This window comes from Dicentrarchus labrax, unplaced genomic scaffold (genome assembly GCF_905237075.1).
Source record: "Dicentrarchus labrax unplaced genomic scaffold, dlabrax2021, whole genome shotgun sequence".
NCBI classification, from domain to species: domain Eukaryota; kingdom Metazoa; phylum Chordata; class Actinopteri; family Moronidae; genus Dicentrarchus; species Dicentrarchus labrax.
In genome coordinates, this window is record NW_026136716.1 from 15,085,907 (window position 1) to 15,104,007 (window position 18,101).

General features: G+C 40.4%; 1 protein-coding gene across 2 annotated transcripts in view; it reads right to left on the reverse strand.

Annotated features, from left to right (window-relative positions):
* Window positions 1-2,294, reverse strand: part of nlgn4xa (neuroligin 4 X-linked a) — a 104,808-nt gene extending 102,514 nt beyond the window's left edge. For both annotated transcript variants that reach the window (XM_051427254.1, XM_051427253.1), the window contains exon 1: window positions 1,917-2,294. The gene's annotated coding sequence lies outside the window, so the exon portion shown is untranslated. The remainder of the gene's footprint in view (window positions 1-1,916) is intronic.
* Window positions 2,295-18,101: the final 15,807 nt, after the last annotated feature.

Below are 18,101 nucleotides of genomic sequence, written 5' to 3' on the forward strand. Positions count from 1 at the left end.
TCAGATGCGAGGAATTGTGAGGAATTGAAACTGCAACATTATGGACAGATTTAGTTCTGGTTTGTCATTTTTATGCTAAATAATTTTCGGTTATGAATTCTAAAAAGGAAACAAGGAGGACTAGGCTTAGTGTTAACATCCATTGAATTAAAACTGTATTAAAAATGAGAGAAAAATATAAGATTTAAGGCAAAACTGAGTTGGATACTTGCACCAGTGCACTCAGTGAAGATTATTCTCAGACAAAAAAATAAAAGCAATTTCCTGCATTTGTCCCCGACATGTTTCCAGGAATCCTGTATATTATTTGGAACATGCAGGAGGAGCGGATTATGGGGCAATGGTTGTGTGTTGACTTTCATTCTGAATGACATGGCTGTGTGTGCAGTTTGTTGAAATCTTGCAGGGCGAACACAGGCTGAGGGGAAAATGTGTGAAAGAGGATGACTCTTTGATTGGACACAGAACTGTAGTACATGAATATTTTTTTGCCCCAATAACATGCAGATTCCTAAAAGTTGGACATGTCCTTCTCTCTCAATCACTGTGAAACAACAAGAACTATCATAATCTTCAAACCTCAAACAATCACTCGAGAGTGAATCTTACACACCTGCCCGGCCATTTTTTCCCCCTCTCTCTGCTAAAGATGGCGAAGGAAGGCAGCCTTTACACCAGAATCAATCAAAGCTTTACAGCACTTGAGGAAGATATTCAACTTTTTAGGAATATATTCCCTTGGAGATGAATGTATTATCAGTTAGGCTATTATCCATTGTACAACAGCAGCTGCACCTTTTCTAAGCGAACTCACTCACCCACCCCCACACACACACACACACACACACATCAGCATTACTATAAAGACATTTTGTAGTAAAATGCTTTATGTTTCTGTGTCCTCTTGGGGGCCCTTTTCTGTTCAAGGACCCTAAAAATCCCTCTGAACGTGTTCATTTCATCTTTGAGCAGCAGGTATGTGGATGACAACACACACAAGGTCATCCCACGTTAATAAAAACCAGTTGCCGATGGGAGACTGCAGTGCATGCACCTCTTGGGCAGTCTGAATGCCACCCAGTGTGAATACAAGCTGAAAATCACAGCATTAGCAGCGGTGTAGCAGTAAAAAAAAAAAAAAATCATGCAAGGCACAAACCCCACTCAACCCCGCCACCCCTCCTTCTTTCTCTCTTTTCCCTCAAAATCCACATCCAGATATCCACACCACCATCTTGTGGCTGCTCGGATAGAGATGCGCGCGTCGGGCTGCTGAAGATTTCTGCTGCACCTCGACACAAAAGAGTTGTGGAGAAAAAACGCAGGTGTGAAATGGGTTTAAACGCTTTGCCGTGTTGAGGGAGCGAGCTTTGCGCTGTCGGATCGCAGCCGCCTCTCTTGTGCGTCCTGTCGCATTAAAGTTAACAGAGCTTGTTGCTTTGGCACCGAGTTTGGTTAAATAATAAACAGCGCTATGTGTGATCAGTATATTCGCTGCTGGCTGTGGTGGTTATCATTCATTCTGTCATCAACATTTACACGTGAACAAAACCTCAACTGGAGTCGGATGAAAGTGCGCAAGAATGAGGCTCTACTGCTGCGGGGTTTTAGATAAAAACCTCCATATTGCGCCTGTTTCCTAATATTTTTCTAGGAAGTTCCGGTTGTAAAAATGACTATAATCCAGTTGAGATGAACAGTAAATGTCTCTGGATGAATTCCCTGTGGATTAGGCTCCTATAAACGCGTCCGGACAAGCCATCAGAAGAGGAGGTGGTGGAGGAGGAGGGGGGGGGGGTCAGCGCCCGAAAACGCACAAATATTCAGCCCCTTGTCTATAAATTTAGTCTGTTTCCCTACTGGAGGAAAAAAAACTGTAAAGGCTCAGCATCACATTGAGCCGGTAGCACACTCACCTCAGCATGTATCTCCACTGTCCGACTCTTTTATGTAAGTCCCGACTTCAGGCGAAACACACACCACATAGGAAAAACACAATAAAGTCCACGTCCAGCCTCCTGCTCTGCAAATCCAAAGTAAGAAGCGCAGTCCCGATGTACTGAAGGCAGCCCAACTATACGTCCTATGTGCGTGTGTGAGTGAGTGTGTGTTTGTGTGTGTGTGTATGTGTGTGTGTGTGTGTGTGTGTGTGGTGGAGAATAGAGATGCGGCTTTATCAGCACAGAAGATGTTTCAATGAGTCATTGCAGAGGCACTGGAAACGGTGCTGAATCTAATTGCTCTCATAGAGCGAGTGTATTGCGAGGACAAGATTAGTGATAGAGAAACCAGGTCTTTCTCTCTCTCTCTCTCTCTCTCTCTCCCTCTCTCTCCTCCCCTCTCCCTCTCCTCTCTCTCTCTCTAGCTTGCCATTGGACTATACCGACTGAAATTTACTAAGCCTGCAGCCAATGGATTGCCGCATTCTCTCCATCACCCTTAACCAGCCGCTGTGTTGTGGCAGCTCTGGCATGGAGCATGGAACATGGCACCGGCTGCTCTTCAGACCAGGATCCTGGAGCAATAAAACCGAGACAGGGGAAATACTTTACTCCACTAAAATTCGTTTGTTTTCCAACTGTTGAAATAGTTGCATAGTTTTGGTTTATATGCCAGTGTGGGCTATATAGCATGGCATGATACAGGAACTAAAAATTGTGAACAGAAGCCATCATGTCAGGGCCGGATTTACCCGGGGTGGGGTGGTGCTGTGGGCACCCAATCAATTTGATTTGAACCTTTGTTTTCTTGACATTTGTTTTACTTCCTTAATAATAACAATAATAACAATAATAAAATAATAATAATAATAACAATAATAATAGAAAACAGCAGACAAAGAGGCATACAACTGTATTGATTTTCCGATTTCTAACAATTTATGATCTTTGATCTAATTATCGGTAACCCAAGACAGTTCAGGCAATGTGAGCTTGCTTTCTGTTAATATAATTATTTATTAACTACCTACTGTAGCAAAGCTTGATTAATGCTTAAATCCATGTGGGTATCCTTCTACTAAATACTCCTGCCTGCTATCTAAAGACAGTACATTCATACTGCAAGCCTGAATCGGAATCTGAAAACATTAGATTAAATGTGATTTGTGCTACTCAAACTGTCTTGAAAACAGCCATTACTTGCACGACCACAAGAGGGCACTTTACAGAAAAGAGTAAATATAGGTTGTTACAAAGGAGTGTATCAACCACAATTATACAACTTGGATTTTCTTTTAAAACACACCAAATCTACATTGTTATCTCATTAAGATACCCATTGGTGTACTTGGACACAGGACATTGTTTTGTAACATTTTCTCCAGATCTTATTCATCTTTCCAGACCCCTTTAATGACTTCTGCTTTTCTAAATGTAAATCTATAAATAAAGGCCTATGTATGCTATTCACATACACGTTTTATTTGATCTCAATGACAAGCATATTCATAATGCACAGATGATAGCCTTTCCATTCAACAGTCTACTTTTAAATTTAGATAATGATAAATGGCTGGAAACGGATGCTAAAGCTTTGAACGTTATAATAAGATCCTTCGTGATATCAAGGTCAAGTTAATTTAAAATCAACATGCTTCTCAACATCATCATGATGTCAGTGAAAACAGGCCTACAGCAGGACTGAAGAGTGGAGACAGATCCTGAGAGTTGCACAGAAGGCAGGCCTCCCTTTGATATCGTCATTATTTATTCCCTCTCCCCACATCATAACCCTCAGCGGTCGGGGGTATCCTCCACGCCTCTGAAGTGTATATCAGCTTCTGTCAGCAGCCTGGCCCAGAATGACTGGGTGACTTTCATGAGACTGATGAGGGGACGTCACTGGTGCATGGGTGAAGCCAAATCGAATGTTCAGCAGGATAACAAATCCACCTGCAACCTGTGGCAGTGAAACTCTAAACATGACACATATGACCTTTCTCCCCCCTGTATTAGCATGCATGCTGCATGGTTTTATCATCCGAAGTACATAGTGGAGGGTTTAGTTGAGGTAGAATCTGTTAAAATTGTATTCTAGATTAAATGTAATCAAATATTGCAATAATCTAACTGTACAATGTAAAATTTCAATTTCATCAAAACAACTGATATTTTTTACATTTCAGTGTAATATATTTGTCAGTTGTAGGTCAGGTTAAAATTAATTATCATATAGAACCATTTCATTACTTATGAGTTGAAGGCTTTAAAATGTTTTGTTGACTAAATATTCAACTGATTGTACACTTTAATGCTGCAATTCTGTTGTTTAGAAATATCAATAGCTTATTACCATACTTCCAGCATGCATTGCGTTTGGTTTTTAATCCGACAGAAAGCCTTCTAATTTAAAAAGAAAATTACATGGTAGAGGATTGTTGTGTCTTTTCACATCACCGAGTCACCTCTCTGATCCAAATTCAAACAATCAAAGGTTAAAAAATAATAAAGATAAATAGCTACTTCAGTACTTACTTAATACTTATATGTAATGCACATTAGCCACCGGTTGAAATCTGTGCTACTTTTTACTATTATTACTAAATTAGAACTGGACCTGATTTACCTTAAAATAACAGCTTCAAAATCAGTTTGATCCTACATTGACTTTGCAAACACAGAGCAGAACCTTACTTTACTTACTACTCCAATAGTACCTACCCTAGCTTTTTTCTCAGCAAACTTTACTATCAAAAGAGCCACATGAGCCTTATAATGCTAATTTCTCACTGCAGATCAAGCACATCTGTAAGTCAGTAGCATTGGTGGTGAAAGCAGACAAATCTGTTCACTAACTTCTCCTTTTTCCTCCTAGACTTTTTTTTTTAAATACAATTCAGAATCCATAGCTTGACTAGCTAAGGAGACTCAGATTCAGACAAGTAGCCACTGCAATTGAGATTCGGCATAATATAAGTAAAGCAGACCAGACTTCATTTAGCCCGTCTCAGCTCCACCCACATCCCAGGTATTTGCCCATCCGGAGTCTGGACTTCCAAGATGGAGATGACCACAATGAACTTCCTAACATCTCTTCAGAAACTTGTTACTGAGCCACAAAGACGATGTTCACTTTTAGTTATACAGTCTGTGTCATTAAGCCTGGTAAACACCCACACATTGACGTCATCAGGATTATTTAGACTTGCATTTGAGGCATAAAAGACTATACATTTGCTCGCACAAAAAAGTATGGATCAATGCATTTTACAGTCAACAGTCTATGCAGTTCTGTGTACTGTATCAGATCTGTGCAGTACAGAAACAAGGTAGAGCCCAGTGTAAATCCAGCAGTGGATTGAGAGTGTATGGATGGATGGAGTGTGTGGCCATGTGCTCTCTTGCAGAATGAAGAGACTGTCAGACCTGTAGACTTACAGCAGTACCACAAGATGAGGGCAAGAAGTGTGGTGCTTAATACTTCACAGAGGACAAGCTCGCCTCTGATGATTTAGACAAACAGTGGCAGTAACCGCATGCAGAGAGACAGAGATGGGGGGAGAGGGGGGAGATCTGAGACGACGAGGACTCCTCTCTTCCTCTGTGTTTAAGCCCAGACAATTCCTGTCGCCTCAGGGTAGCAAACAGATACATAAAGGCGGTAAAGGGACCGCTGAGGCATGACAACGGGATTCTTCAGGAGCAGCCAGCTCTCTGGTGTTGACACGTGCAGACGAGGATGAGGCCTCCTCAGCGAATACTTAGCATTGACATACAGTAGTCTCTGTGTGGATGAAATAGAAACCAAGCTTCTTTTTTTCTGCCCATTTTAAGGAGCAATCAGTAACATTTTACAGTCTCTTCCCATAAAATAACTATACTCTGCCAGTGATCAATGCCAGTCACTCCTCTGCTGCTGAGACTGCAGGCTTTCTAAACAGGCAGAGGCTCTGTATATTTGCTCCACACTCCCCAGGCAGTCTGGAAAGGTAGGACTTTACTCTTCAGGATGGAGGACATCAGTCTGTAAACTGTGTGATGAAACTAGGATTGGGCGACATGCAATTTGTTTCCAGATTAATCAATATATTTATCAAGATCGGGGTGAGAACCACAGGTTATGTCATATTATGTTGCCATATAATTTGATAATTGCTTCCATAATTCTTATTAAAGCGGCAGTAGTTCATTTTTATTTAAAAAACTTTAATTTTGTCAAATTTGCTGTAACTTTGACTATATCCTGACAGTAGTACAAGAGACGGATAATCTACTAATTTATCATGTTCCTTTGGCTCGTTCTAGTGCTCCTAATGGCATTTGCAAAAATCCACTAGCCCTGAATGAAAACAACCAATTAGAGCCAAGAAAGATAGAAACACACACACACACACTTCCAAAGTGGTAAATGGACCTGTACTTGTATAGCGCCTTTCTAGTCTTCCAACCACTCAAAGCGCTTTTACACTACATGGCACATTCCCCCTTTCACACACATTCACTCAGTGATGGTAAAGCCCATCCAACAGAAACTAACTCATTCATACACATTCACACACCGATGCACATGCAATTTGGGGTTCAGTATCTTGTTCAAGGATACTTCAACATCAGCACCAGGAGCCAGGAGTCGAACCAACAACCTTACGATTGGGGGACGACCTGCTCTGCCTCTGCACCACAGCCGCCCCCAAAATGGCAACGGCCATATTGAATTTCTCAACGGCTCTTCAGAAACTTGTGGGTGAAGCCACACAGACAATGTTCACTTTTTAATTATACAGTCTATGTCATTAAGCCTGGTAAACACCCACATCCTTCAAACTCCAGGGAACTGCAACTACACCGCCACATGTCACTTAATCCTACAAACTGAACCTTTAACAAAACAATACATTTTAGCTTGCCTCGTAATTTATTAAAATAATGGTGTGGTGGCCAGTGTAGCAAAAGATTTGTTGTTTTTCCCACCTTGGTTGACGCGGACCAATGGCATACTTTGCAGAACGTCTTAATCTACACTGTCACTTTCAAGATATCCAAACCACTTCCATATATTTGATGTTGTATTACCTTTTTTGTCAACAACATGAGTTCACTTTTGGCACCTTAGCATAACAAGCTAACAGGCTGTGTGGATTAAGAGGGGGCAGCATGTTACTACGGGCACAGTGGCCAAAGTTAATGCTTGTTGTTGGTGATAAACTGATCATATCGTCTCCATTTAGTTGTTTAGTAGTAAGCACTGTCGTTGACTCAAGTAAAATAAATCTTTAAGTCTCTTTCATTTCCTCTGCTGTGAACACTGCTTTGAATTTACGCTGCAGTCCACTCTCTGTGGAGGAGCTCAGACCAATCCTCGTTCAAACAGGCATTTACACAGAGAGAGGCAGAGAGACAAAAGTCGATATGTGCCCTTTGGTCCTACTAATTTTTTTTACTCTTTTTCAAAGGAAAACCACTTTAACCTCTACTTTTCTTTCACAGGTAGCTCAGAAAATGCTTTGCGGTAGGAGATGGGCGCGTACTTTGACATGCAAGCCTATGACACACTGGTTCAACCCACTGATATTAAATCACAGAAATGTATCATTTATTGGCTCATAACACCATTGTAAACCAGAATAAAGGGTGAATATTCGAATTACTCATGCGAGTAAACTAGCGTGCGTAATGCAAGGTGAATATTTGGTAGGAACAAACCATAAGCCTACTAATCATTAGGTTATTTGTATGGCTCTCAGAGTAACACAAGTTCTTATCCCTGTTCCCTGCTCGCCAAAATTCAACCCTCATAGCGAACAAGTTCAACACATCTAGTTGAGAATCAAATCTCTGGGGTTATTTTCCTCGACCACATTAAGCTGAAGTTCCTCAGGAGTTGTGTCAGTAAGAACAGGGTTCTTCTCTTGGAGGTGTCTGTTCCAGTCTGAGGACAGGAAGCCTGTGGATAAAGGGAAAGAATACCCATCATTTCCTGAGGGTCTTGACACAAACATCACACCTCAAATGGACTGCATTTATATAGCATCATAGGCACACACACCGGTGGCAGCAAGATACCATGCCATTGTCCATCAGGAGCACCTGGGGTTCACTATCTTGCTAAGGGGCACTTCAACATGTGAACAGGAGGAGATGGGGATCAAACCTCCAACCTTATGATTAATGGACAGCTTCACAAATCTAGCTGCTGAGCTAATGCTGCCCTGGTAATGTAAGCTCAGTAATGAAATTGATGCTTCAGTAAATACATGAGGAGGTGTATCCAACAGTGAGACATTGAAACCAATGCTATAAACAAGAACCATGCTAAATGGCATAAGTACATACATTTATCTCCCCTGGCATAGTAACTCCCACTCAGTATTTAGGTAAAAAGTTCACGTGCCCATTTGCAAGATACAGAAAGTGAAGTCACAGCTGTATGTCTGTAAATACTGTATGATGAAATAAAAACACTGCTCTGAATTTTGATATTAATATATTAATCCATGTATGAATAAATAATTTTTTATCCTTTCAACCAAGATAAAAAAAGAAAGTGAAAGAGATTCCTCTACAGTTTTCACTTGTCATACAATATACAAATTGCATAAGTCTGTACAGTATAATGCATGTGTCTTCACATTTTTTCACAGCAGTATTACCAAATCCGACACCAATGAAAGTATTCAAATAGTGTGAAGAGACAAATAATACTCAAGGTAGTTGCTGGCAGGGTTCTTTAGTTTACTTAAAGAACTTACAGAAAAGGGGTCCCCTTAAGGAAAAAGGTTAGGAACCACTGTATTAACAAAGTCATAGCCTGAACAAATAAAGGCCTTGTCACAATTGGCACAAGAAGGGTAACCAGGAATACAGACCCAAACAGACAACTGAGGCAGAGCTGTGCAGTAGTACAATGATTTAATGAACAAAAGTCAAAGTACAAAAGCTTATGGTTAGTCAAGCAGGCACAGGTCAAAGCCAGAAAAGGCAAACAAATCCAAACAGGGGCAGACAATAATCCAAAGGCCATAAATTGAGCCAAGTCCAAGAAAACACAGCAGGTGTCCAAAACACTGTCAGTTTGTGTAAAGCATTTCAGCCTTTTTCCCACTGCTTTCTTAAAGATGACCTGGCAACTAAGGCAAAGGAGCACCAGACTAAATACTACTACTAGTAAATAATAGTGAAGGATAACTTGACACAGGTGAAACTAATCACAGCGGGGAAAACAAACAAAACTGGCGGGAAAACAAACAGAGACAGGAAGTAAAATTACTGACACGAGAGGAAAAAAAACAGGAAACAACTAAACTAAAATAACAAACCTCGACAAGTGTACCATGTAAAAAGAAGAAAAATGACCAGAGGTTTTTTTTTTATGGTCAACAGAATTAGACCTCAAGAGATATGGCGATGAAATGAATGACTAGTGTAGTAGTTTGAATGCAGGAGTTCTCATTGATTTGTACTCTGGCAGAGGACACAACCAGCTGCTGTCCTTGTCCAGAGATGGTCCAATGGTACAGCAATAGAATTCAGTCCAGTGCTGGTCAAACACAGACATGCAAACCACTCAAACATGAAGAAAGGGCTTGCTATCTAAATATTGGTCATAATGACCTGTGATACCCTTCGTGTGAGACAAAGGATATATAACTAAGATGTTTAATATTTGAAATCCTTGCAAGGTTAAACCTCTTGTAACAGTTAGGTTCCGTGTTTCTTGGTTAATCTAATGTTAGCTTGAAGAGAGTAAAAAAAGGCGACAGGCAAAAACTTACAGCCACGCTGGTACTGGGGTAATACTCGTCGTTTAATTCTAAAACATCAACCATATCAAGCCCGGTTGTACGGCTACTGTTGTATCATACGTGAACAAAACAGGTCCACACGTAGCCCAAACATTACTGTTGAGTTGAGAGGCAAAAGGAAAACAGGAGCTCAGCAACAAGCTTTCATTCACAAATTTTGGTGCAATGCTGGAACCAGTTTTCCTGGCCAAGAGTCGATTCTTTGACTGTCTTAATGCAAAGAACTGTCTTAAAATTAGACAAATGCTCTGACTGCCTTTGTGAAAAAAGGGTATGAGGCTGTTTTTCCACCAAATTAGCTCTGGTTCTCAAACCGGTTCTGTTAAAGATTCTTGGAACCTTTGTGCTATCTATCAAACCAGACTGCGTTTCCGCCAGCAGAACCATTGAAATCAAGGATGCATAATCAACAGAGCGTGTTGCACAGTGCACAACGACTGTAGAATGTGACATAGCCACTTACGCTCCCATGGAAAACCTGCTATTTTCTGGTTCCGAACAAATTTAGTTTTTGGTCAAAATGCTTAGACTGCTTCAAAACTATGTGCGCGAACAGAGCCGTTTCCTGCTGGTGCAAAAGGCCTATGAAAGACAGCTCTTAATCTAATTTTTATGGTGATAACTCACCCACGTGGATTTAAAACGAGTTCAATGACAGAAGAGGACCATAACCACTGAGCAGAGGACTGGAAATCGTCTTTATTTTGAATTGCCTCAGGTATTTCCAGTGTCTGTTTTGCATTGATATTTCACCCCTTCCCTCTCCTTGACCTCTTGGTGATCCTTGCTTCTCAAACAGAGAAGTGCACCTCATAGACGTCCCATGCCACCCATGACTCTCATGAATTTGGATTGATGTTGCCCACAGTTTTTCCCCAAGCTTAGAACACGGCAATTTCCAGGAGATCCGCTGACCAACAGGGCTTTTGATCCAAATCGTAAATGGCAGCTGCCATAGCAAACAGGCAGGCGAACAGATGGGGTGTCATGGATCACAATATGTACAAGGTATCATAAAGTCTGAGGTGAAGCACATATTTCCGTGCTGCAGCTGGTGTTTGTTGTGCATTTTAATCAAAATACGTCATCAGTTTGAGTATGATTAGTGTTTTTGAGTATGACAGAACTGAATTTGATTCAACAGTTTTACTCATGATTCAGCCTGTCACAAAGCTGTCCTGTAGCTTTTCTTACGAGATTTTCTGTCTTATCATATAACCCTCGTTGTCATTCATTTCTCTATTTTTCTTTCTTTTTTGTGCCATTGCATCAGATTCACCTGACTATCTCTCAACATGTCCAAAAATAATGATGAAAAAGCTGGAAAAAGCCCTTATGAAAAAACTGTTGTTACCATGACTACCAGTGTCACAAATATCTAAATTATACTGTCTAATAGCAGGGTTTCTGTAGGTATGTTTGTAATAAAAATGAAAAATGCAATGAAAGCCCTCTCAAAATCATATTAAATATATTATAAAGCCTAAAATTCAGGTTATTGGATTTTTGACTTGTCCACAGACACCTTATTATATTTTTAGGGCCCGACCCCCGAGTGCAAGGAACTATTGTAATTGTAAGAATTCTCCATTATTATTATTATTATTATTATTATTATTATTATTATTTTTTCCACGCCTTTAGTCACATTTTTGAACACTTTCCCATGCTCAAGCGCTCATGACACACACAAAATTCAAACGTGGCCAAACTCGACGTATCCATTTGTACCAGTGCATGGGTTGGTTAGTATGATGTAAACACCATCACGATTAAAAGTCGTGATATTTGTGACGTCAAATGGCATGCCCGTGGTGTGGCGTCCAATTTCAAGGACTAGTCTTGAAAAAGGAACTGATACATAACTTCAGCGTAGAAGATCCGATCTCAACGAAACTTCACGTGTCTGATAAGAGTCCTGCCCTGAACACATCTACATGACAATATTCAGCTATAGTCATAGCGCCACCTAGTGGCAACAGGAAATATCATGTTTTATACTTTCATGTTTTACTCCTAGCAGGTTGATCAGATCCAGCTGAAATTTGGTCAGAAAATGCAAAACATATTGTTAATCATATTTGATAAATGTGGTGAGTTGTCATTTAAGGGCGTGTCCGCAGCATGGTGTCAAACATGGACACACATACGGGCGGCTGTGGCTCAGAGGCAGTGCGGGTCGGAAGGCTGTGGGTTCGATCCCCAGCTCCTGGTGCCACATGTCGAAGCATCCTTGAGCAAGATACTGAACCCCAAAGTGCTCCCGATGCCATGCATCGGCATGCATCGGCATGGTGTATGAATATAAATAATATAATAATAATAATAATAATGAATATTAGTTTCTGTTCGATGGACTTCACCGTGAATGTGTGTGTGAAAGGGTGAACGTGGCACGTAGTGTAAAAGCGCTTTGAGTGGTTGGAAGACGAGAAAGGCGCTATATAAGTACAGGTCCATTTACCATTTACATGAATTTGCTGTAACTTGAGTGTACATGGTCCAATCGGCCCCAAACTTCACTTGTCTGATAAGAGTCCTGCCCTGAACAAATCTATGTGATAAGATTCAGTAAAAGTGGTAGCGGCACCTTGTGGTGGAATTTATTACAGACAGACCACATCCAGCTGAAATTTTGTCAGAAGACCCTTAGACTGTGGACAATGACATCTTATGAATCTTATGAATTTTTATTGAATTGTGTTGCCGTAGTGATGCGGCGAGCATCACCTTGTTGTTTTAACATTTGATCGCATTTTGCGGGGGCTAAACAGGCTCAACAAGTCCCACATGTCAGCATTTTATCTGGGTGTTGCCCGTGGGTGTGTCAAAATGGCTCGATAGTGCCCCCTACAAACTTTCAAAAAACCAGCCCCGGTGTCCTGGTTCGCGGACATGAATGAAAATTGGCAGGTATACATATGTGTCATGTCAGGATGTACAAAAAAGCCTTGTGGAGCTATATCCTAAACCATTTCCAGCAATTTTTTCGCCTTGTATTTGAACAAACTATTCCTAAGGAATTTATCGGATCTACTTCAGAAGTTAATTCAAAAAAACAGTGCTGATTAAAAGTTTTTCGTCAAAGGGCGTGTCCGTGGCATGCCGTCAAAGTCAGCCATTTTGAATCAAATGTTAAACTGTGTCACATTTCAGGGCTTCTATTTTAACAAACAACTTCAGAATTAATGAATACAATCCAGAGAAGTTCAGGATGTTACATTATTAAAATCTGTACATTCGATTAAACGGTGTGTCCATGGAGTGCCTTCAAAAATCAGCCTTGACATGATGATGGAAACCCTACTCCTACTGCTAAATCTAACTGCAACACAGATTCTCCATTTGGACCCAAACTTCACAAGTTTAAGAGCCTTGGCCTAAACGCTTAAAAGTGTCAATTTTCATGTCGCGGTCTACACATGTTATACTTGCACATGATGCGGCCGCAGCACACCCCGAGTTGCGTGGAGTGCCGTCAAAGTTGGCCATTTTGAACGAATGTCACACTGTGATGTCATTTTTGGCATTTCAGGGCTTCTATTTTAACTAACTCCTCCTACAGGTTCTATTGGATCTACTTCAAAATTGGTCAGTGCAGTCAGTTTTTTTCGTCCAACATTGTGCCCGTGGCGTGGCGTCCCGTGGCATCCAATTTCAAACCTTCGCCATGAAAGAGGGATTCGTCATAACTTCTGCGTACATGATCCGACTGCAACGAAACTTCACATGTCTGATAAGAGTCCCGCCCTGAACACGTCTATGTTATAATATTCTGTAATAGTGAGAGCGCCACCTAGTGGTGAAAGGAAATGTCATTTTTTTATACTTCCATGTTCTACTCCTAGTAGGATGATCAGATCAAGCTGAAATCTAGTCAGAAAATGGAAAACATGTTCTTGATGGTATTTCTTGATTGTGGTGAGTTTTTGTTACAGGGCGTGTCCGTGGCGTGGCGTCAACCTTTGATGTACCGCCAGAACAAACAAAGTTGCTAAAACTTGAGTGTACATTGTCCAATCGGCTCCAAACTTCACATGTCTGGTAAGAGTCCCGCCCTGAACACATAGTGATAGCGCCACCTAGTGGCAACAGGAAGTAAGTGCTGCGTGGTGATTTTGAGCTGATTTACGTGAGATTTTCATATCGTGGTCCGCACGTGTTACCACGGCACGTGACGCGGCCGCAGCACGCCCCGAGTTGCGTAGAGTGCGAGGTCCCGTCCATCGCTGCTTGCAGCTTTAATTATTATCATTATTATTATTATTATTTTTATTATTATTATTATTTAGAACATAAATCCAAACAATTTACTAGCAATCCCAATCTGTTTGAAATCTGTTTATGCAGTCTTAGAGAACAAATCTGGTATGTAATGCCTGTGGTGTGTTATAGGTTTTCTCAAGCAGACAATATTTCCAGTTCCCCAGAATGCCTTTGGACAGCCTCTAGAGAACAGGCCTAAAGTTGTTGCTTTCATAACTCAAAGATGCACTGGCATATAAAAGGTTTGAGGGTTTAGTGATTCTGTTGTTAGGTATGTGAGTCTGTGACTATATCTTGTGGTGCCCCTAACTTTAAGTGTAACCCATCTTATGGCTGCATTGCATCATGATCCACTGAGTCAGTTAAGAAAAAGTGCAATCTTTGCCTTTTCTGTCAGAGTTCTCACTCTTCAAACCTGACGCGTCTAAAGTTTCAGTTAGCAGTACTTTTCAAAAATCAAACATTGACAGGATGTCACACCATCTGTTTGGACCCTGTGTTATTGCCATCTAAATTAAACCTTCATTAGTAAAGCCATTTATCTTAATCGCACCTGCATTCAACCTGCTGTGAAAATAAATACATGAGAAGATCTGACCTATATATATTGCTATCTCAACATTGTGCAGTAAAACAAGACACGGGAGGAGAATTACAAAAGAGGAAACAACCAAACCGAAAATGATGACAAGAATTTGGTGTCCATCAGTAGCATTGTGACAGGCCTCCATGCTGAAGAGTGGAAACCGTGTACATGTTTATTTATACCCTCCACCTTAATGCAGAGAGCCCTCTGCAACCATGAGTAGTAACACTAGTAAAGGGCTAGTGGGCTTGAATTACTTTGGAAAAGGTCATTGTCTCTGTTTTTGTTTTTCATTTTTCACAGTGCATTGTGGGAATTTACTCAGATTACCATTGCCATGTTAATGTCAAATGGAAGTTGTGGTAACATGTCACTATTCTTCCCCCTATTTAGCATTTAAAAGCAATATATAAAACAGTTAAACATGTTTATAACACACTATACCTCGTATTTAAGTTTTAAGTGATTGAAAAGTTAGTATAGCACATCTGTAATCATATTTAATGATATATGATCACACACAAACAGAACTTTACAGTGTGTAATTTATTTGCTGTTTATACACATTATTAGCTTTTTATATACTAGTGAAGTATTCAGTGGAAAATTTGGAACACATGCTCATTTGTAGAGTGCTGATTACTCGGCCTCTGGAAGTGCTACTTGCAGCATTCTTAAGAACTGCTCATCTGATCGTCTTCATATTTGATTCTGTACTCCTTTGTCTCCTCAGCAATGCATCCACCAAGTATACCAATTACATAAATATCCAAACAGGCATTATGTCTAGGAATCTTGTATTTTCCTGGATGTGGTGGTAAATTATAGTGTTTGCAACAAGCATGCTGCATCAGTTTCACTTTATGTGGTGTGGCATGAACGTCTAGGACTCCCTAGACAGTCTACCAAATACGGAATTATAGGGAGCAGCTGTTAGAGAAACACCTGGGGTAACTGTCCAAATACTCACCACACACAACTGAAAAAATGCTGGACTGTGGGGACAAAGATCCAGTCCATGACCTTGACCTGTAAAAAGCAGGCTCTGCCTCGCAGCACTCACTGGCTGCGGTCACTGAGAGCCCATTAGTCGCTGGCAGGCGGTATGGATGCTGCAGCTCTCGCTGCCTGGTTTAGGAATTTTGTTTAATCACATAAAATCATAAGCAGCGGGCATTCGCTTGTAATCACGCATGTCTCTGGCTGTGTGAGTCAGCAGAGTGTGGAAACAAACTATGTAAAATGTTCATTATAGCTGCATTAGAGCTCTATCTGTTGGACAGAAAGTGGCAGGGTGGGAGGCCACAGTCACACAGCTGCCATGTTGTATTAAGATGGATTATTTGTTTGGCAGAAAAGTAATCCTGGATGATTGCTGATTGGCTACAGCCTGCCTGTGTTGTGATTGGTGGTTTCAGTGAGCAAGGTATTATTGCTTCAACAATCATCTTATCACAACACTCCTTTGTTTCTATTTATTCTGCCTCAGTTGCCAATTAACTTTGAATGCTTCCAGTTCATTTAAACGTGAAAGTCAAAGAGTGTGTGGGGAAATCACATGAGCATTGCAGTGCAGCAACAGTCACAAGGACGTGTGTTCAACACCTGGCTGTTATTCCTCCTTCAGTGAATAAAAGTGACTCTACTGATGCCTGATATCCATTTTTCTATTTCTGGTGCTACTTGAATTCACACATAATTCATGGAAGCACCATCCGAGACAGGGATTATGTATTCAGACAGTTATCTGTAGCCTGAAGTATATTTCTACACATTTGTTGTGTTGAGGGGAAAAATTGCTCTTCTTTCTTTGCTCTCTTACAAAGTACATCAACTATTCATGACTTTTAACCAAATGTGAACCTATCATGACGTTGCCCATTGGTTTGTGGCAGTGGCGGATTCAGGCTGTTTGAGGAGCAGGGGCAAAAACTACGGAAAGGGGACCAGAATGTTGTGATGCATTTATGGCGAAACAGTTTAGTCAGATTTAGGATTAGCACCCTAGAGGGGACCATCCAAGGAGGCACTTGAGTGGCATTTTGAAGCCTCAAGTGGTAACACTTTATAATGAGTACACACTATAAAGCATTAGTTAAGCATGTATTAATGATTAGTGACTGTGTTAGCAGATGTTCTATAAAAACTCACAACAAATTCATTTTCTAATGATGGCCTATAAACAGTTATTAATGCAGGAATTCACAGTTACAAAGCACTTACTACTCGTTAATTAAGTATTTTGCGCGAGCTCATCTAAAGTGAGCACTATCTATGGTTTATTAAGCATTTACAAATGAGATATAAAGGCTGACAATGCCTCAAGACTCACAAAATGTTCAGTTATCTTAACAGACGAAGGAGAGACACAACACAAAGGTATATAGAACATATTGTTTTGATATTTACTGCAACTTCCCAACATATTGTATGAAGATGAACAAGGGTGGTTTATGAAGACATGCTATTGTTGTGATCTTATCTGTTTGGGACGTGTACGTTGAGCTTGCAATCCCGCTCTCAGCACGTTATAGAACATCTAAGTCACTAATCATTAATACATGTCTGAATAGTGGATGTGCAAGTGCATGCAGAAATGTACAGTACAATGAAGAGTAAAACATATATAACTGTGATTATAAACCACATAGTAATGACTATTTACAGCAGAATCATGCTTTATAAATGATGAATTCAGTATTTACTAATCCATAACTAATGTGCTTATCAATGATGAATAAAACATTTTTAACTGTGTTTATAAACTACATACTAATGTGTATTCATGCTTTATAAATGATGAATCCATTATTTATTCATGCTTAACTAATGCTTAATAGTGTGTACTCATTATAAAGTGTTACCCCTCAAGGTAGGTATTATGACCATCGCCATGTTGGGTTTTGGCAGCCGGGAGACGTGACGTACTGTGAGTTGAGCTGCGCTCACTGGCTGCACTTTTAACTTGCCCGTAGCAGGAAACAATGACAGTACACTAAAATATGTTTCTGAAAATATTCGGAAACTGTTTACCAAGGTAATAAATAAAGTGAGAAGTAGGGCCATTTTTCCATTACAATAAAAGACCATTGTAAAGGATTTAGTGGTATCTAGCTGTGAAGTTGCAGACTGCAACTAACTGAAAACTGCTTGCATCTGTATTGGATGACCGGGGAATGAGAAAATAGTTTCTATATATAGCCAGTGTTTTGTTTGTCCTTTTTGGGATACTGTAGACACATGGCAATACAACATGGCAGCCTTCATGGAAGACAACCTCCAGCGTCTGTAGATAAAAAGGGCTCATTCTAAGGTAACAAACATTTAAAGATTTCTATACTCAGGCGATTGTACACTAATGAAAACATAGCTATGAATATTACATTTTTGCCAATAGATCCTCATAAATGTTACACACTGGACCTTCAAATGAAGCCAGGCTTCTTTTTGCAACTAGCAGAGCTGCCCTCTGCTAACTATTAGAATTTTTTTTTTTAGGTACTTCCA